General features: G+C 48.2%; 1 protein-coding gene and 1 pseudogene across 1 annotated transcript in view; one reads left to right on the forward strand and one right to left on the reverse strand.

Moving 5' to 3' along the window:
* LOC119248645 (cytochrome P450 2G1-like) overlaps nt 1–21,019 on the forward strand; it is a 343,966-nt gene that overhangs the window by 138,295 nt on the left and 184,652 nt on the right. The window lies entirely within an intron of this gene.
* On the reverse strand, nt 2,634–8,048 carry LOC119250435 (cytochrome P450 2A13-like; annotated as a pseudogene).

Below are 21,019 nucleotides of genomic sequence, written 5' to 3' on the forward strand. Positions count from 1 at the left end.
TGATGTTTGACTGATGACTGAAATGTGCTGCCTTTTATTTAATTGAATTTGAGCTTATTGCAGGAAACCACTGTGGTTTCTTACTGACAGCCGAAGGTGAATATGGCACTGAAGGCCTTTTCAAGAGACCAGGCCTGTATGTTGTGAGGGGTGAAATGAGTTCTCTGGTCTTTCTCTGTGATGTCTGGAATTAAGTGGATTGAGTGCCCTGATGAGGTCTTCCATTCCAACTTCACTATATGTAGACAGGTGTGACTTTGATTTATAGTTTTGCATGCCAAAGGGCACAACAGGTAGCACAAGAGTGTCCAGGAGGAGAGTGCGTCCTTCAGCACCGTAGCATCTGGCAGAGGGACAGAAGGCAGGGCGTTCCCTTTCCAGCAGGTAGACTGTACCAAAAGGCCCAGGTTTGCTGGCTACAGGAAGCCTCATGGCGACGCTAAGTGTGCTGGGTATTACTTCAGTGATGCAAGGCATAATGGACATTTGAACACAAGGGTCACAAGTCCAGAACCCACAAGAGCCAGCTATCACTGCTCCAATGGTGTATAGTGTAGGGCTGAGAGGGTAGTTGATTGAGTCAGAACCCAGGGCAATTTCTGGCCATCCTGGTAGACCAGAGTCTCTAGGGGGCCTGGGAGGAGGGTGCAAAATCCTCTGTAATGAGAGTCTCTGTTGGGGAGGGGCACTGATGGAGTACCTTCTATATGGCCATTAGAACAGATTCTAGAGCCTTTTGTTTGCACAAGATGCCATTCAAGGTGAGACTAGGGCATTACTGAGAGTACATAAAATTTGTAAATGAGCACTATGTTGGCTCAGTGACACACAAGCATCAAAATTTGTATTAGCAATGTGGGGGCTGAGAGCGGCCAGAATTGTCTTGACAATGCCAGGGGGCCATGGGTTCAGCCTACCCAATCATGGTGAGGAATTTACTGTTGTGGCAGTGTCTTGCTACATGTGACCCTGTGTGAACCACACCTCTTTTATTGGCTCCCTGTTTAGTATTTGTGTGTCTTGAATGAGAGTCCATTGAATACCCTTTGATCCATCGTTTCAGTAACGTTGATAATGTGGTTCTAAATGCCTGGCAGTGAGGCTTGAGGTTTCAGGACATTTGTGAGAAGCCGTTGATTTTTTCAAGGTTTAGACAGGCCACATTGGGTGGTCAAGAGGAGTCCCAAAAGTGGGACACAGGAAGTGAAAAATAGACACATAGAACAGAGCAGAAGAAAGATGGTTGTTTGGTGAGCAACACCAGCTGACCCGTCCCTCACACAGGTGGTCTTTCCCCTGAGTTCTCTCTGTCTCTCCATCTATACATATGCACATGCATGTCAAACCTTGCAGAACCCATGAGCAGTGCTAAGAAGCTGAGTCCCATAGATTAAATGCTATTGTCAAATCCGCAGTCGGTATTAGGTACTAATCATTTGGCTTAATAATGCCCCTATAGTAGTAATTGCTCCCAAGGGGCCGAGTGAGATTCTAGCCAGGATGGTGCCTCTGTTTAACTGTCTTGCTTTAGTTGTCTTTCATCTAGAAGAGATTCTCAGCTTTTGTCTTCCTTGACCTTGACATTCTGAATAGGATGGATAGTTCTGGAAATTGTCCAGACTCAGTTGGGATTTGCTTCGTGTTTTCTTATGCACTTTTTTCCCCAGCAGAGCTTTTATTCCTTTGGAAGACAAAGCCTTTTTCAATAGACTTAATGTGGCATTGCTGCAAAGCCTGCCTGACCTTTGGCTTGCATTGTGGAGTCTAGAGATTTTTTTTTTTAATTGTTTGGACACATACGTAAGGTATGTGCTTTCAAAAACATTTCTCCCAGACTGTTGCTTCTATTTTCATTCTTTTTTTGAAAGATTCACTTTATGTATTTTTGCATACAACAGCTGGATATTGGTAGCGGTATGGGGTGTGTGTGTGTGTGTGTGTGTTGTGTATGTGTGTGTGTGAGAGAGAGAGAGAATTCACCAGAGACAGAGTGGGACAGAACAGGCTGATCTGCTGAAATACACTGCTGAGGGAGCAGCAGGCAAGATGGTCTGCTGTGCCATGTGGGTCACCTCCCTGGTGCAGATAGCTTCTTACTGCTGACACTTAACCCATTGTACCACCAGGGAGGCCCCGAAATTTCTTTTTAACTGGAGAAATGGCTACATTTTGAGGATTTATTATGTAAGACCTCTTAGGCTAACTGTGTTCGCATCTTTGCTCAGCAGTCACTTGTGATCTGGGGGAACTTCAGATAGAGACTTACACTTCCTAAGCCTCAGTTCTGTCCCCGCAAAGTGGCATGAACACAGCTGCCCAGGTCTGTGAGCATTAATGGAGTGAGCGTAACGCTTTGGCGTAGGGCTGACACAGAGTATGTGTTCAATAAGTAATGTGTGTTATTCATTTCTTCTTCACCGTATACTGTAAAGTTTCCCTTTCTCATCCCATCTCGGAAGACTTTCCAGCAAGTGAACGGGAGCCTGCTGTTTCTCCTAGGCTGCCAGGCACCTGCCCTTCCTCCCCAGCCCACCTTGACTTAGCCCCGCCTCCACTAGCCGCGCCCAGGCCCGCCCACAAAATGCCGCCCACCCGGCCCCCTCCCACCAGTGCTGCCAGGGCAGAGCCCTCCATTAGCGAGGCTGGAAGCTCATGGTGTAGGTTCTTGGGATGGTGGCAAAGCCACGTGTTGGGGGGATACGTCGATGTCCTGGGTGGCCGCGGGAACTGGAAGCGGAAGTTCTGCAAGATGTTGGTGAGGTAGAGGAAGAGCTCCATTCTAGCCAGGCTTTCTCCGAAACAGTATCGCTTTCCTGAGGAGGAGAGGCAGGAGGGCCCAGATGAGACCTGTGGCGCTGCAGCTGGCCACTCCCATAAGCTGCATCCTCTCAGGCAGGAGGGACTGGAGTATGGGCTTGAGAGGCTTTCAGAGAATGCATTCTGAGCCTCCCTTCCCATGCACAGGAGGTGGGGGTGAGTCATGAGGATGTAGTAGTGGAACTTTAAATCCCGCATTTCCTCCTCCCCCTCAACACACATTAAATATGGTTGCTGTGCTGTCCTCTCCATCTTAAGGATCTGAAGACTTTCAGTGACCTTGGACAAATCTGTGACTCCTGAGCCTTAATTGTCCCATCTGTGAAGTGGGTACTACTGCCCCACCTTTCCTGTGGCTCAGTACTTGGTGGTTAAGGGCTGCAGCAGGATGGCTTCAAGGTAGATAGGTGGAGGAACATAGCAGGGTACCCCTCAGAGAAGGGGTCCGGGAGGATGAGGCCCTGTGGTGGAGGAGAGCCAGGGCAGCTGCTGAGGGGTCTTACCAATGGAGAAGGGCACGAAAGCATCACTCTTCTTAAACTGCCCCCGCTCATCCAGGAAGTGTTGGGGTAGAACTCCCGGGGTTTGCAGAAGAACTTGGGGTCTCTCAGCACGGAACCCAGCATAGGGAACACTTCTGTGCCCTGGTGGGGAGGGGAAGGAGGAGGAAGAGCTCTGATAAGGTGGAGTGGGGAAGTGTGTGCTGAAAACACGGAGGGCTGTGGGAATGTGAATGATGAAGAGAAATGGGAGGCATGGGAGTTGGGGGGCTGCGAGGGAGGAGTTTTGAGGGCCATAACATTCATGTCCCTGAGACGGGAAGTTTGGGTCCTGTGTCTCCCAGGATATGTAGTTGGTGTGTCAGAAGCTGAGACACTGGGGGTATATGAATTCATTTCCAAGACAGAATGTTTGGGGGAACTGGGGCGATACATATTCAAGGGGCTGTGAGCAGCAAGGCTGAAGGAACATGATGGTTGGGGAAGTCTTAGTTTGAAGGGTAGGACAGGACCTGGGAAATTTCTGAGGGGAAGGGGGTCTGGTCACAGGGGCAGGTGGGAGGTCCCTCTGGGCTGGGCGGGGCAGCACCTTGGGGAGGATGAAGTCCCGGAACTTGGTGTCCTTGGTGTGTGCGCCAGGCCCATGGGGATCATGTCTGCGACTCTTTGGATCTCATGGATCACTGCCTCCGTGTAGGGCATCTTGGCTCGGTCCTCATACTGGGCTGACGGTTCTTGCCAATCACCCTGTCAATCTCCTCATGAATCTTGGCTGGGGGAGGGGACAGAGTGTTTTAGGTAACTAGGAGTCCTCAGGGTAGACAGGATAATCCAGATATGTACACCCTGGTCATGGCATGCACGATCTGCGCGTGATGTGGAAAGCAAAGGTTGGCCATGTACATGGTGTGCTCGGGTTCCTTTTTGGTTGGCCGTGCCAGAATCTGGGAGGTGCTGGGTGGGGGGTGATGAGCGCGGAGTGTGCACTGGGTGGGCCCTGAACAGGAGCTGTTTGTCAGTCCTTTAGATATTGTTATTGAAGAGCCAGTGAGCCCGGGCTATTGCCTGGGCAACAAAGTCAGCTGGACTTTACCCATCTCTGGCTAGCAGGACAGGTGGGAGAGCAGGTCATGAGAGAGGTCATGAGAGAGGCAGGGGGGGTCATTGCAGTGGACTCAGCAAACTTGGGTCTGTGGCCCCAACTTCCTTGCCTGCCCCCCAGCCTTACCCTCCACATTTGGGTGCTTCATGAGCAGTAGGAAGCCGTAGCGGAGGGTGGTGCTGACAGTTTCGGTACCCGCGAAGAAGAGGTTCAGGGTGGTCAGCACCAGGTTCTTCATAAAGAACTCGGTATTGGGTTCTTCTCTTCCTGCAGCGAGACACGGCTTCAGGCTGAACCCACCCCATGCTCTCATGGAATTTTCTTGGGCACCCTCTCCTGATCCAGGCACAGGTGGGAGAGGGACTTATTTCTGCTAGTCTCAGGCTAGTGCCCACGCTGCTGGCTCTGACCAAAGTGCTCTTCCCACACTCTTTGCAATGCTGAGTATTTGTCCCTTTCTTGTCAGTTTCTCCTTTTTTGATGTCGTTGTTTATGATAGGGGCTGACTTTCTTGGGGCATCTGTCTGTCCTCACCCAGCTGACTGTCCTCTGCCTGGCTTGGCCCTCCAGCAGGCTCTGGCCTGGGGTGTACTCCTTCATGCGGATGAGGAAGGAGTCGATGAAGTCCCGGGGGAGTTGGGGTCCAGCATGCGCAGGTTGCGCTCCACCTTCTTGGCTATGAAGTCCTCCAGCCCTGCAGCTCCTTAAAGGCCTGTTGCTGGGCCCCTGGCAGGTGCTTCATCACGGAGGAGAACATCTCATAGAGCTGGGGTGGGAGGGAGGGGTGGGTGCTGTCACTGTGGGCAGGACCTGTGGGGAGTGGGTCCTGCCCTTGGGCAAGGAAGCGCTGTTGTGAAGGCACCTGTCCCGGTGTTTAGAGTTTTTTGAGCCCGGTCGGGACTAGATATCTCATTTTTCCCAAGTCATGTGTGAGCGCCCCTGTCCAGGAAGTTAGGTGGGATGGTTTGGGATATACATACAGGTTCCAGATAGTCAGGTGAGGCTTAATGGAGCCCACAGGTAAGAGTTTGGATAGCCAGGGGAGGTTGGAGGGTGACACTAGATATTGTGTGGACCTGGTTTGGAGAGGGTTACTTAGGTTTAGGCATTCAGGGGTGCTCAGCCAAAGACAACTAAGTATTTAGGGGATCTTGATTGGGGGCTCTGTAAAGTGGTTCAGTTATTAAAGTGAAGCTGGTGGTCATTTGTTCAAATGGGGGCAAAATCTGTCATATACAAATGGGGTTCCTAAGGGCATCTCTGTAGGGTTTAAATGGGCTTGGGACTCTTATTTGGGTGTTTGGAGAACAATCTATCTAGGTGTGTGTGTGCTTGGGGTCTTGGCTGGGGTACTGTCCAGATGTCCAGGTATTTAAGGGGGCGGGGAGGGACATTTGTTCACTTAGTCCAGGGACTGGTGTGAGATGTTTCTGTGTAGCTATTAAATAATTTTGGTGGGATGGATGTTGTAGCACCAGGGGTTCACATATTCAGGAAGTGGTCACCTGCTGAGATGTTAAGGAATTCAGGTGAGAAATGTAACAGAGAGCACCTGTTAGATATTAAGGTGAGTGGGACAGGAACTCTAGGTTGCTTGTAGACAGGGGCGGTGCTTTCAGATTCTGATTTTGCTTGTGGGAGAGGCAGTGAAGGCACCTGTTGAGCCATCCAGGTGTCCTGGGAGACCAGGTATTGGCATCTGCGCTGGGGGCTGCTTTATAGGAACCCTGACTGGAGCAGGGTGGGGATCTGGGACACTTGGCTCCCCTTGCAGGAGTGCTGACAGGTTGTGGCCTGGGCATGGTAGAGCCTCAGGCTGGCATGGTTACCTGCCCGGTGGAGGTTGCTGTGAACTGGAAGCTTCCCGATATCATACGCAGCAATGACAGGAACTCTTTGTCCTCATAGTCGAAGCGGTCCCCGAAGACAATGGAGCTGATGACATTGGAGACGCTTCGGCTCAGGAAGAAGGTGGGATCGATGAAGGCACCTGCAGTGGGTCCGGGAGAGACAGGGATGTGGGTCTGATGCGGGTCGGGGAACTGCAGGAGAGCACCCAAGGGACTAACCAGCCTCCCCAGCACCGGGTGTCTCCCCCGGTCCCAGTGCACGCTTGCTCAGGGCATTTTCCTCCTCCAAGTCCTGGGCCCCCTGCTCACCTTTTGTGTCCCGGAGACCCTCGATGAGGTAGCCAGCCTCCTCCTGGATGCGTTCCTCGATGCCGCGCTTGCCCAGGCCAAAGTCCCGCAGTGTGGCGATGGAGAAGCGCCTCAGCTGCTTGGCACGTTCGCCATTGCTGAATGCCACGCCTGTGGGCAGCGGGGCAGCAGCATTGAGGGCAGGAAGGGCAGCGTGGACCGCGGAGGGCGCCCAGGAGGCCGGCTCAGGGATGTGGAGGGAGGTGAGCAGAGAGGAGGGCGTGGGTCAGAGGGGTTCTGAGAGAAAGGCCCGTGCATGGGGACGAAGGGTGAGGGAAGAGGAGGTGAAGATGAGGGGGTTGGAAGAGTTAGGGGGAAGGAGATAGAAAGGTAGGGAAGGCGAGAGGAGAGAGAAAGATGAGTCCAGCAGGAAGGAGGGAGGGGAGAGGAGGAGCAGTTTGGTGTGTCTAGAGAGGGAGCTAGGGAGGGAGAGAAGTTGGGAGAACAGACCCAGGAGTGCCAGGTCAGATGCACAGAGAGGTGTGAAGAGAGGGAAAGATCAGAGGTGGCGAGTGGAGCTCTGGGGATTTCCAGGCAGAAATGATGCCTGTTTCTAAGACAAGGCAGGGAGGGAGAAGCACAGAAGCTGGGGAGGAGCCAACAAGTCACATAGAGATAGAGGACCAGGATTCCAAAGCAGAAGCTGGTGAGCTCCTGGAGGTCAGGGGGAGAGTCTGTATGCAGAAACCCTGGGCAAGGTAGGAGGACACAGGCGAGGCGGCCCTGAGCAGGGGAACAGAGGAGACCATAGTAGGGCCGGGCCAGCCCTGAGTAGGAGAGAGTGCAAAGAGGACTGGAGAAACTGAGGCCATTAGTGGGTCTGACACACTCGCCCACGCGGGTCCCTCACCATAGCCTTTGAAGAGCCAGTCAAAGGTGGCCTGCTCTCCCCCCGCTGAATTCCTCAGCCTGGTCCACCAGGGCCTCCTTCACGGCGTCATGGCCGCACAGCACCACGATCCTCCGGGTTCCCAGGTGCACGGTGAACACTGGGCCATAACGCTCTCTGAACTGAGGGAGATGAACGCAATGGGGTTTCTGTGAGGCATCCCCCTCTGTACCCCTCTCCCCTACCTTTGGACAGACAAGGAATTGAACATCCCAAAAGCTGGTCTCTCCAAGCTAGGACTCTACCCTGAGCCCCCCAAACTCCCCTTTCCGAGGCTCTGTTTGGGTCTTGCCAATGCTCTGCCATAAAGTCCCAGCTTCCTGACAGTCCTCCCAGCCCCCCATCTCCCCGCCACATGACACCTTCATGAGAGAGTTGTACATCTGCTCGGTGTTCAACTGCAGGTAGTTCCCGATAAAGGGCAGTGGGGTGGGCCCCGGAGGCAGCTTCCCCGAGAGCTTCCTCTGCTTCCAGACGGACATCACGACCATTATGGTCAGGCAGGCCAGCAAAGCCACCGACAGCAGCCCTGAGGCCAGCATGGTGGCGCTGAGTGAGATGGTCAGGTGGTGATGCCCGGGCGCCTGCCTTTATATTATCTGGGAGAAAGGGAGGACTTCAGCCCTGATTATGTAATTGTCTCATTTCACCTCCCAGCTACACGCACAGCAGGCTCCCTGCCTACTTTGGGACACAGCCAACAAGGGAGGAGAGGGCCCCTAGGGCAGATTGATCGGGAGTGGGCTGAAGACCGAATTTGTGATCCTGAGGAAGGACCACCGGGGCTGTGGACTCGGGGGCAGTGGTTACATTGCAAAAGGGAAGATTTTGGACTATTTGTACACAGGAAACTCTGACCTTTGATTTGGAGTCTCAGAGGTTTCATTGAGTGGATTTAAGGGTGGTGGAATGAGACAGGATGGGGAGCTACATGTTTGGGGGCTTTCGCTGGGAGGGCTGTAGGCTTAAAGGCCTTAGAAGGAGATATTCCAGGGAATGACTTTGAGGGCCTTTGAGTGAGAAAGTCCTGCTGTGTGTAGGCTCTCTGGTTCCTGGGAGGAGAAATGTCCGTGGAGCCCTGTGTGGTGGATCAAGCGCTGAAGGCCTGATGCTGGGATTTGATCTGCTTTTGAGTCAATAGTGTCGCCTTTTGATGCCAGATTCCTTTCAGCCCTTCAGAGGCAACCCAGAACTACCCATCCCTGGTTGGGAAAGGAGCAGAATCCAGGGCAACATTGAGTGGAACATTCCACATAACAGGAAAGGAGAACTTGTGGTGTCAGTTGGCAGAAGGCCTGAGAAGCACTTGGGAATATAAACACCAGCAATCTGGTACTGAAAAATATGCCAACTGGCTCAAGGGTTATAATTAACCTCTGAGGTTGGTCCCAGCAGGGTCTGACATGGACCCCGTGTGGCGCTGGGATTGGCCCTGGCCAGGTCTGGGCAGGCTCTAAGCGCTGGACCACCCTGCCCCATGCCACCTCTAACTTGGCCAAGTGCCAAGGGTCGTGAGGTTGGTGTTCTGGGACTGGCATCAGGCGGCGAGGCTGTGAGTCCAGAGTGGGGGAAACAGAGGGCAGAGGGCAGAGTAGAGAGAGGAAAGTTGTTTGTTGGTTTTAGGCTGGGAGGAGGAGGAAAGGAGGATTAGCACAGGTCTGACAGGTATGGCGGTAACAACCCCCTACTCCCCTTCAGCAGCCTGCACCTGGGGAGCCCACGAGCCGGGTCCCCTTCTCTTCTCCCTTGCTCCTTGTCAAGCAGGGGGTAGAGTTGGGGAAGTTTATTTTCTTCTTGCTCAAATTTTATTAATTTGTTAGTTGTTTGCATCTCTGTGACTTTGGGGTACACTTTCCCACCTCTGTATACGTGCACACGCTTCACTCACCTGCCACCAACTCTTGTGGCAGGTCCTAGTCCCTTCCTGTCCCCTCCTCTCGGCTCCTGTCCCCTCTGGCAACCAGTGTATTTTTCACAGAGTCTGAGAATTATTTTCACTGGGGTTTGCCAATTTGTGTGGTTTGGTAATTTACATCCCAATGAGTGGACTCACTTAACGACTTATGTCACTACTTTTTGTTTTTGTAAAGATTTTTTAAAATTTTGTTTTACAGGGCCTCCCCATAGGCGCAGCAGTTGAGCGCTGGGTTGCGAAGCTGCCCACAGCCTCTGCAGCACCGGTTCGAACGCCGGCCGCTGGGCAAGGGTCCCACATGGCACGCAGACCTCTCCTGCCACCCACTGCTCCCTCAGCAGAGTACTTTGTCAGTCTGCCTGTTGTCTTCTCCTCTCTGGCTCTGATGAATTCTCTCACCCTCCCGTGCTTCTGACTGTACCCAGTGCTTGTATAAGTGAATGAATGAATGAATGAATGAATGAATAAATTAATCTTTTAAAAAATTTTATTTTTACATATAACAACTGGGGTTTAGTCCAGATATGCTGGGCAGGGGTGTGTGTTTGAGAGAGGATTCACCAGAGGCAGAGTGGGGAGCAGAACAGGCAGATCTACTGAAATACACTGCTGAAGGGAGCAGCGGGCAAGACAGGAGAGGTCTGCTGCACCATGTGGGTAGCTCCCTGGCCCGTGATTGAACTCCAGCTGCACTGGCTACCAATAGCTTGATAGCCATGTTTTTAACCTTGTGCCACCAGGGAGGCCCCTTATTTCACCTCTTGTAATCACTCTATGATCAATCCAGTTCATTCCAAAAGGCAGGTATTTTGTGTTGTGGTGCTCCCTCTATGGAGAACACTATAGAGAAAGACATTTTAAAAAAATAAAAAGGAAATATTCTGTGATACAGCAACATGACTGCAAGGTATTTACCAAAGAATATGTAGGCTCTAATTCGAAAAGCATGTGTTTGTCTGTGTTCCTAGCTTTATTTACAGTTCCTAGCTTTATTCAAGACCCGAATCATTCTAAGTGACCAATGACAGACAACTGGGTTAAGAAATTATGGAGTCTGTCCTTGGTGGAATATGCCTCAGCTGTTAAAAAGAATGAACTAGTGCTTTGGGGGAGCTTGTTTCTCCGTGAGGTTGGCACCAGGAAGGCCATGGAGTGTTTATGAGCTGTTTGGGGGGCAAGGGAGCGGGCGAGGGGGCAAGCCTGGGAGAAGTGCTTTGGGACAGAGGCCAAGTGGAGTGTAACTTTGTTGATGACCCTAGGATTTGCCACTGAGGTCAGCCTCTGACCTTGGTGTTGCCTTCCAAGGCAGAATGTGTGCGGGTTGCGGGGCCTGGGGCAGCTTCTGCAGTGAGTGATGAGCTCAGGAAAATCCTTTCTCCTCCCTGGGCCTCAGTTTCCCATCTAGACAACAGTCCTAGTTAGGAGCAAGATTAAGACATGCGTCAGGGTCCTGACCTTCCCCCTCAGAGTTGTGTGACCTTGGATTCACCTCTCTGAGTCTGAAGGGGCCTATGACCTTAGTTTCTTTTTGTGGAGTCACTAGATGCCTGTGAAGCGGTGAGTGTTTCATATCAGCTATGCTGCTGCTTCATCTGTGGCGTGAGGGAGCTGGACAAGAAGCTTTCTCAAATACTCTCTTCTGGGTTTTCCATTCTCTGGTCTAAAGTTCTGAAAGCTTTCCCTCGGAGAAAGGAGGAAGAGAGAGAAGAACCTCCCTCCCATTCCTTCCTCAGCAAGGTTGAGTGTCACCTCCTGGGCCGTGACCAGGAAGCTGATCTTCTAGATGCCCTCCTGGAAAGATGGTGGATTAGGCAGTGTCTGCAGAAGGGTAGGTTAGGCTTTGCCCCTGGGCTTGTTCTGGATGGGCATGCAGCCCTAAGCAGGACTTTGCCCACCACTCTCTCCCTCCCCTAGTTTCTGCTGCTTTTTCTTACTCTTTCTTGCAAGTCGGCTTCCCCTGTCCATGCTGGGCCTCTTGATATTTGTGTCATTTTAGTCCAGTAGGTTCGCCTGGCTGTCTTTGTTGTATTTCTCCTTGTTTCCACATCTGTACAGGTGTGTCATGCTAGGTGGATGTTTGGGGTGTCTGCGTATGGCTGTAATGTATGTTTCAGCATGTCCATGTGATGCAGAGATTGTCTTTGAAGGAAGGGGTTTTGTGGGCCAAGGCAGGTGCTGGGATTGGCCCTTGGCATGTCTGGGCAGGGGTTGGAAGGCATGAGCTGGCAACCACAGGAGAGGTGAAGAGAAAGAACAGCGCTTGTGGTCACCTCACACCTCTAGGAGTGAGGAAGATGGCGAGGAGACAAAGTAGGGCAGTGGAGGGGCAGGGGGCAGGGGAAAAGTACCTCAAAGAAGGAAAATCCTCCAGGAGCTTTTGAGATGGGTGAAGAGTTCCCAGAATCCATATGAAAAGTGAACCCAGCTTCCTAAACTGAACTCCTCCTTTGGACCCCCTCCTGCTGTTAGGAATCTGTTGCAAGGAACCTGAGCTTGCTAAGCTTGAGCCCTGAGTGTGCGATCATTCCTCTGTCGCTGGGACAGAAGAACCCACCTGTTGGGCACTCACTCAGCACATCATAGAGCGTGTGTTGGTGCGTCAGTGCATTTGACTTTGCATGCACAACTGTGTGTGCATTTGGGGTACACCTGTTGAGGGATGTCCAGTTGTGTGTCTGTGCCCCACTTGATTTGTGACTGCATATGTGCAGGTATGGTTGGTGCTGTATCTGAGCTGGGGGTGTTCTTGCGTACTAAGATCTGCTCGTGCCCTGACCCTGGCCCATTTCCTTTTTTTCAAAACAAGTAGTTCCCTTATTTTTCAGGGCATTTACCTCCCTCAGTTTTCAAGGTCAGGTAAGTAGAAAAAGCCTCAGTAGGACAGGTGCACCCAAGAGCTTTCTGAGGTTGGTCACTTCCCACTGATGCTATTTAAATATCCTCTCAGAAAGTTCTCTTTCCCACGGTGTCACCCCAGCCTCCTAAGCCATTCAGCAAATTTCACAGTCACTCCTCCCTGCCAGCCTGTGCTGGGGTGCTGAGGACGCAGGGTAGGTGAGATAGCAGGGCCCTGGCCTCACGGGGCTCTCACCCCAGAGGAGGAGATGGAACAGTCACGGGCCAGTGACAGCTCAGAGTGGACCATGTGGGTAGGGGGTGGGGGCAGGCAGGGAGCACAGAACTGGTCCGGGGCAGAGGCAGATCGTCATGGAAGGAGGGGGGGCACAGGCAGAGGGCTCATGGCTGGCATGGGGATGGGATAACGACACATATGTGCGTCGGAGCCCAGAGATGGCACCTAATGCAAGCTTGTGGGTGCAGGGTAAGCCATTCGGGGACTAAGTAGCCTTGTCTTGTGGGGTACTGGGAGCAGTTTTGGGGGAGGGCGAACTCCAGGCAAAGGAATCATCACACACAATCATCTGAGGCCAGGGAGGGCGGCTGAGTGCTGGGCACAGAAGTCAGTAATGAGGCTGCCTAGCAGGGGAGCCAGTCTGGTGAGACTAGCCAGTAGCTTGGAATCTGTGCCGAGGCAGTGGAGAGGCATAGAAGGATTTTAAGCAGGGTAACAAGATGGTCATATTTGTATTTCAGAAGGTTTCTTCAGACTATTGGCGACACAACCACACATCAAGAGAGGTAGCAGTGACTTCTGTAGATGTCCTGGTGAGAGAGGATAGGGAGGACCGATGGGCTGGAGAAAGAGATGGAAGGAAGAACTCATTCTGACTTGGTTATATTTTTTAAAGATTCATTTTGTTTATTTATGCATATAAGAACTGGGGTATAGGCCAGAGGTGCGGGGTGGGGGTTGTGAGAATATTCAGAAGAGACAGAGTGGGGAGCAGATTTGGCGGATCCCCTGAAATACACTGCTGAGGGGAGCAGCTGAGAGACAGGAGAGGTCTGCTGCGCCATGTGGGTAGCTCACTGGCTGTGGCTCGAACTTCTGTTACAGTGACTGGCGAGACCTTCAGAGTACTGAGACTCAATGCCTTATGGCACCAGGGAGGCCCTCATTTGGTTACATTTTGGCTGTTCCTGGGTTAAAAGCAAGGGAGGAATCTAGTGTGGGGGTTCAGATGGTGGTGTCATCCACTGGTTTAGGGATGCAGACCAGGGACAAGTTTTAGGCGGGAGATATTGAGGAAATTGCTAATGAACCATGCACACTCTCTATTCTTAGAAATTTCTGACTGGGAGAGCAGACCCAGATAATTTTAAATACCTCAATAGTCCCGTGAATATCCTTCCACCAACCCACACCTTCCCTCCATCTCCTCGCCCCCCTTCTTACCCTCTCTACGCTCAAATCTGCTTGGTGTTTATTGATGTCCACTAGTTTTTGTAAATATTTTATCATATCAGGTATTTTATTGTATCAAAATAACTGCTATGTAAATTTCCAGTATTTGTTTTTTATCCTTCTGACTTGCTTGACTACACATAATTCTCTCAAACCCCCTCCATTTTGCTAAAAATGTCTGCATTTTGTCAATGATCCTGTGAAATATTCATGGGCAATTATTTGTAACAATTGACCACGTAGGGTTGAGGTTTGGGAAGGCTCTTTAGGGGAGGCATGGTCTGAACAGGGTCTCACACAGGATGAATTCACAGGTAGGAGAAGAGAGGAGGGTCACCCAGGCAGAGAGAGCCAAGAAAATCAATCTTGGACTTGGGAGATGGATGGAACAGAGCAGGTATACTTGATAGCTATACCCCCTGTACCCCCACCAACCTCAACCTTCAACTTTCTATGCTCTACTCCCAGCTGACCCAAAACTCTTAAGATTTCCATGCCCACTGCAAATCTATGACTGTTCCAAATGAAAATCCTTTTTTTTTAAAAGGTTTATTTATATATGCATACAAGGTACAGGGATACAGGCCAGAGATGCGGAGGGTGAGAGGATCCACCAGAGACAAAGTGGGGAACAGAACAGGCAGACTGACTGAAATACATTGCTGAGGGGAGCAGCAGGTGAGACAGGAGAGGTCTGCCTAGTCATGTGGGTTTCTCCCTGGCTGGCCAGGGATTGAACTCATGCTGCATAGGCTGTGGATTCCTTCATAATGCCTTGCTTAACCCCTTGTGCCACCAGGGAGGCCTGAAAATCCTTTTTTAAAAAATACATTGAAATTCATGTAGCATAAAACCCATCATTTAAAAGCGAACAGTTTAGTGACAATTAGTACATTCAGTGTTGAGAAACCATCAGTTTTGAGTGTTGAGTAACTGCTTTCAAAACATTTCCAAATGAGGACTTTAAATTCAAACACTAGTAGTTCTGTACTTGATTTTATCATTCATAGGGCTTCTTGTCTTACTATGGGAAGCTTTTTCTGTGTATGATCTTATTAAAATCCTCACTGCATGCCTTTGAGGCTGGTTTTATCATCCTCATTTAGCAGGAGTTGGATGTGAGTTACTTTGGATTTGACAACTGGATGTAGCCTATGTGGTTCTAAATTTCGTTCTCTTAACCATTACTCTAATCTACCAAGACCTACCTTTTTTCTTTCTTCTTTTTTTTTTTTTTTGAGATTTATTTATTAATGCATACAAGAACCAGGGTACAGGCCAGATGTGCGGGAGGGTGAGAGGATTCACCAGAGACAGAGCGGGGAACAGAACAGGCAGACTGACTGAAATACACTGCTGAGGGGAGCAGCAGGAGAGACAGGAGAGGTCTGCCATGCCATGTGGGATTCTCACAGGCCAGCCGGGATTGAACTGGCGCTGCAGAGCTACAGACAGCTTCACAGCACTGCGCTCAACTGCCTGTACCACCAGGGGAGGCCCCCTACCTTTTTTCTTTAATGAAACATCAGAAAACTGGCCCTGATATTCTATGGTTCTTTAAAAAAATTCCCTAAAATCTGAAACAAAATATTCCAAAATGTTAAAAAAAAAAAAAAAAAAAACTTTAATGGAGTGGAGTGTTGACCTTCTATCTTCTTTCTTTCTTTTTTTTTTTTTTCTTTTTTCATTCTTTGGAATGTTGACCAATACCTGGTCAGCCAGTATTACCACCCTCACCTTTGGCAGTGAGATGGTGAGTAAGCCTAGTTCTACAATAAGGTTTTGGTCAGAGAATGAAATGTTTGTGTATCGCGTTTCAGAGTGATGGAAAGGATTAGGGTGGGTCCGTGAGAGTGTTTTCTGAAATGGAGTGGAGGAGAAGGCCAAAGAAGAAAAGTCAAGGTTCTTCCTGTCTGTTTGGACAGCTCATTTCCACTGACACTGAAGTGACTCCTTCCCAGGGGAATGGCAGAGTTTGGAATAGAGGGGAAAAGTTTAATAGGATATGGGGATGGAGGGGAGAGACTCAAAGGAGAAAAGATTATTTTTTTTTATAAGAGGGTGGAAGGGTCACAGTCTGGAAGTACTTTGAGGAGTTTAGAAAGTACTAATAATGATTGAATAGCTCCTGTTGGATCAAGCATACTGAAAATAGTCTAAACTCTGAGAAAAACATTTTAAAAAACCCAATTCCATGAAACTGCTGAAAAACGGATAAAAGGCAGACATTGAAGGGGGCTGGAAAAAAGGAATTTCCAGTTTATTATAGCAGGCAGGTCTTGAACAGTATCTTTCAGCTGGATAAAACCCTGATGGAAACTTTGCAGCTTTTCAGAATTGAGAACCAAGAAGACAGAGTTCTCTGATGGTTGTTGTAGTAGAATCTCAAAAAAGGAGACAGCCAAAGAGTTGGGGAGCCCCAAAATCTATGTAAACTCATCCCAAATTTCTGACTGATCATTGAATTATTTAGTGTGTTGGAATATTCCAAGTGGTACCACCTAGGTCTAAAAGAATTGAAATGAGATGAGAACAGAGCTGAGCATTTGAGCTCAGCCAAGGTAAAGGCTCTCTGAAACAAAACAAATCAATATTCTTTAACGGAACATAACAGAATGCAGAGTCTCTATTTGTATTACATGTAATACCCTTCTCAGGTCAAAATCTGAAATTACTTGGCATGTGAAGACACAGGAGAGATGACCACCTTCTAGAGAATAGGCAATTGCTGGAGATGGAAGCTGGCATGACCCTAATGTTGGAGTTTAACTGACAAGGTTTTAAGAGCATTTTTCATGTCTATGCTCACGAATGTTGAAGTGGTATTGAGAAACTAGAGTACCCTGCTTGCTGACTCTGAACTTCACTGAAGATGTTCAAATAAATAATCTTCATTGGAGAGATTATAGGGGAAATCTATGTTCTTGAGAGGACAGCCTATTCTGAGTAGAACGGGGAAATGGAAAGAAAACTTGCTTAAGTGGTTTCTTTTTTTAAAAAAAAGATTTATTTATGCATATAAGAAGTGGGGGTATAAGTCAAGTTGCAGGGGGTGAGAGGATTTACCAGACAGAGCAGGGAACAGAACAGGCGGACTGACTGAAATACACTGCTGAGGGGAGCAGCAGGCAAGACAGGAGAGGTCTGCTGCGCCATGTGGGTAGCTCCTTGGGCAGCCGGGATCAAACTTGTGCCGCAGTGGCTGGTGGTAGCTTCATAGTTGCTGTCTTTAATCCCTGAACCACCAGGGAGGCCCTTAAGTGGTTTATTTCTTAAGCAAATACTAATATACCAGGGACAGTTCTAAGCGCTGAGTCAATAAAACCATCCAACATCCAATCCCATGGAACTTACATTCTGAATGTTTCCTGGTATTGAAGTCAAAACGTTTTCCCTAGAAACCTATTTTGGTTTTGTTTTTAAATAATGAACACATGTTTTATTATTATGAGAAATACATAACATGCAATTCACTACTTTTTTTATCATGAAACTTTTATTTTTTTTTAAAGATTTATTTATTTATTTATTTATTTATACAAGCACTGGGTACAGTCAGAAGCGCAGGAGGGTGAGAGAATTCACCAGAGCCAGAACGGGGAGCAGAACAGGCAGACTGATAAAGTACACTGCTGAGGAGAGTAGTGGGCACGGCAGGAGAGGACTGCACGCCATTGGGACCCTCGTTGCTGGCCAGGGATTGAACCCGTGCTGCAGAGGCTGCGGGCAGCTTTGCAGCCCAGCACTCAACCTTTGTGCCACCGGGGAGGCCCGAAACTTTATTTTTTAATTAAAAAAAATTTCTTACATTGTTTTTCATTTTGTACAGTGTTTGATTTCTCCCCTCAGATGTAGTCCGTATAATTCTCCCATGACCACAGCACCCATGAATTGTCACCATGGTCTCTTGTGCTCATCCCTCCCCTTTTTGATGCTTTTCCCTCCCCGTCTGCTGCTGGATGCCTCAGATCTATGGCCTACCTGCAAGTTTTGTCTTTTTCCTCACCCTTTGTTCCGTTTCCCTTTATTCCACTTGTAAGTTAAACCATCCAATATTTTTCTGAAGGACAGTTAGCATAATCCCTTCCTGCTCCATTCATGTTGCTACAAATGGCAAGAGTTTACCTTTTTTGATTGCTGAGAAGTATTCCATTGTATATATTTACCACATCTTCTGAATACATGCATGTATATTTGAGTACTTAGGTTGTTTCCATACTTTGGCTGTTGCAAATAATGCTTCACTGAACATTGGAGTGCATGTTTACTTTTGAAAAGTGTTCTTGTATTGCGTGGGTAGATACCTAGGAGTGGAATTGCTGGGTGGCATCACAGATCCATTTTTAATCTTTTGAGAAACCTCCCTATGGTTTTCCATAGTGGTTGGACCAGTTTGCATTTTCATCTGCAGAGTGAGAAAGTTCCTTTTCCCCCACAGCTCCACCAGCATTTGTTGTTGCCAACTTTTTAAATATGGAACACTCTTACTGGTATGAGGTGGTATCTTATTGTGGTTTTGATTTGCATTTCCCTGACTATAAGTGATACTGAATATTTTTTCATGTACCTGTTGCCATTTGCATTTTTCCTTTGGAGAAGTGTCTTTTTAGCTCTTCTGCCCATTTTTTGACTGGGTTGTTTGTTTTGCTTTTATTGAGTTGTGTAAGCTCTTTGCAGATCTTTGATACAGCCCCTTATCATTAGTATAATGTGCAAATATTTTCTCTCACTCAATAGGTTGTATTTTTGTTTTGGTTCAGGAACTTAATTTGGGAAGAGGACATGGAAGCGGGAATAAAATAAATGGCATTTTATAACAAGTCAATGATAATAATGACTGAATTCTTTTATTAGAGCTGTCATTGAATACCATGTGCCAATAACTAACTGAGTGATCCACATGTGTCACCTTGTTTAATTTCCCCAATAACTCTGAGATAGATTAAATTATTACCTATGGTTTACAAATAAAGAAGCGGAGGCTGCTGAGATCAACAGTTGGAATCTAGATCTGTCTGTTTACAAAGCAAGATCATTTAATCAGTACATGATCTTGTAGTCTACCAGGTTGGGTGTTGGACGTACTAAGAGGAACAAGAACAGCTTTGAGTGAAATCACTTCACATAAAACTCAATTTGACACCTTCACTTGACTGCAATTCTTTTTTTTTAATTTAAAGATTTATTTATTTATACAAGAGTTGGGGTACAAGCCAGAGATACAGGAGGGTGAGAGATTTCACCAGAGACAGAATGGGATGCAGAATCGGCAGATGGACTGAAAACACTGCTGAGGGGAGCAGCAGGCAAGACAGGTGAGGTCTGCCATGCCATGTGGCTATCTCCCTGGCCAGCCAGGAATTGAATCCGTGCTGCAGAAGCTGTGGACAGCTTCACAGCACTGCACTCAACTACCTGCACCACCGGGGAGGTCCTTGACTGTAATTCTTGAGGTTTACACTCATTGTTGAGGACAGCATGGCTTTGGGCTCTCTTGAGGTGTTTGGTCTCATTTTTGGCAGCTTTTGTTCTTTCTTGAGAATTTCAACAATTTCTGAATGCAGATATCAATTCTGAGCCAACTTTGGTTTTCAGGTAAGTCTTAAGAATTGGGACCTTAAAATCTTGCGGAAATGCACACAAAGTAGTTGGCACACTTTGTAATTTGAGGATTAGCAAACTCACTGTTTTATCTCTGTCTTTTTAAAAAAAAAAGATTTATTTATTTATGCATACAAGAACTGGGGTACAGGCCAGAGGTACGGATGGAGGGTGGGTGAGAGGATTCACTGGACACGGAGTGGGGAGCAGAACAGGTGGATTGACTGAAGTACATTGGTGAGGGGAATAGCGGGTGAGATAGGTCTGTCCCGTCATGTGGGTAGCTCCCTTGGCTATTGAGAAGGATGCTGCAGTGAACAAGGGGTGTAGATTATCACTTATTACTGGTCCATTTGGATTTTTCTGTTTCTTCATGATTCAGTCTTGGTAGGCTGTATATTTCTAGGATTTTATCCAAGTCTTCTTAGTGATCCAGTTTGTTGACATGTAATTATCTTTAGTCATCTCTTACAAGCCTGTGTATTTCTATGGTATCAGCTGGCATGTCTCCTTTCATTTCAGGTCTTATTTATTTGACTCTTCTTTTTTCTTTGCTACTTCCTGAGGGTTTGTTGCCAAATATTTACATATATGAAATATATTATTGTATATTCTATACTAAATATATATTTAAAAGTAGTTCCCAGTTTCATTGATCATTTCTACTGTTTTCTCACTTCATTTATTTATAATGAGGTCACTAGCTTGGATCCCTTCTATTCCAGTAAGACTGGTGTCCTCATAAGAGGAGACAGAGACACACAGGGCAAAGAGGGCCCTGTGTTTGTTGCATGTCAACAACAAAGTGTTACCTCTACTAGCTAAGGAATGCTGAGGATTACTAGCACACACCAGAAGCTGGAAGAGGCAAGAAAGATCCTATCCCATAGGTATTAGGGGGACTAAGATTCTGCCAACAGCTTGATGACTTCTTATCCTCAGAATTGGAAGGCAAGACATTTCTGGGATTTAAAAAGTTTTTCAAGTCATATTTATTGACATGTAATTTCAGCAGTAGAATTAACATATAGGGCCTCCCTGCATTTTGAAGCTATCTGCAGCCTCTGCAGCACAAGTTCAACCCCCAGCCAGGGAGCTACCCACATGGCACAGCAGACCTCTCCTGTCTCACACACTGCTCCCCTCAGCAGTGTATTTCAGTCAGTCCACCTGTTCTGCTCCCCACTCTGTCTCTGGTGAATCTTCTTACCTCCTGCACCTCTGGCCTGCACCCCAGTTCTTGTATGCATAAATAATATATCTTTAAAAAAAATTGACATATAGGGCCTCCCCGGTGGCACAGTGGTTGAGCGCTGGGTTGCAAAGCTGCCCGCAGCCTCTACAGCACTGGTTCGATCCCCAGCTGCTCCCGCTGCTCCCTGGCCACCGGAGGAGGGTCCCACATGGTGCGCAGACCTCTCCTGCTGCCTGCTGCTCCCCTCAGCAGTGTACTTCCATCCTTCTGCCTGCTTTGCTCCCTGTTCTGGCTCTGGTGAATTCTCTCACCCTCCTGTGCTTCTGACTGTACCCAGTGCTTGCATAAATAAATGAATAAATAAATAAATAAATAAATAAATCTTTTTAAAAAAAATTGACATATAATTTACAGACTGTAAAACCTACATTTTTTTTTTTTTTTATAGAGGCATGTTTTCTTTCTTTCTTTCTTTCTTTCTTTGTTTTCGTTTATA

The sequence above is a fragment of the Talpa occidentalis genome, unplaced genomic scaffold (genome assembly GCF_014898055.3).
Source record: "Talpa occidentalis isolate TD23 unplaced genomic scaffold, MPIMG_talOcc4v2.1 talOcc4.17, whole genome shotgun sequence".
NCBI classification, from domain to species: domain Eukaryota; kingdom Metazoa; phylum Chordata; class Mammalia; order Eulipotyphla; family Talpidae; genus Talpa; species Talpa occidentalis.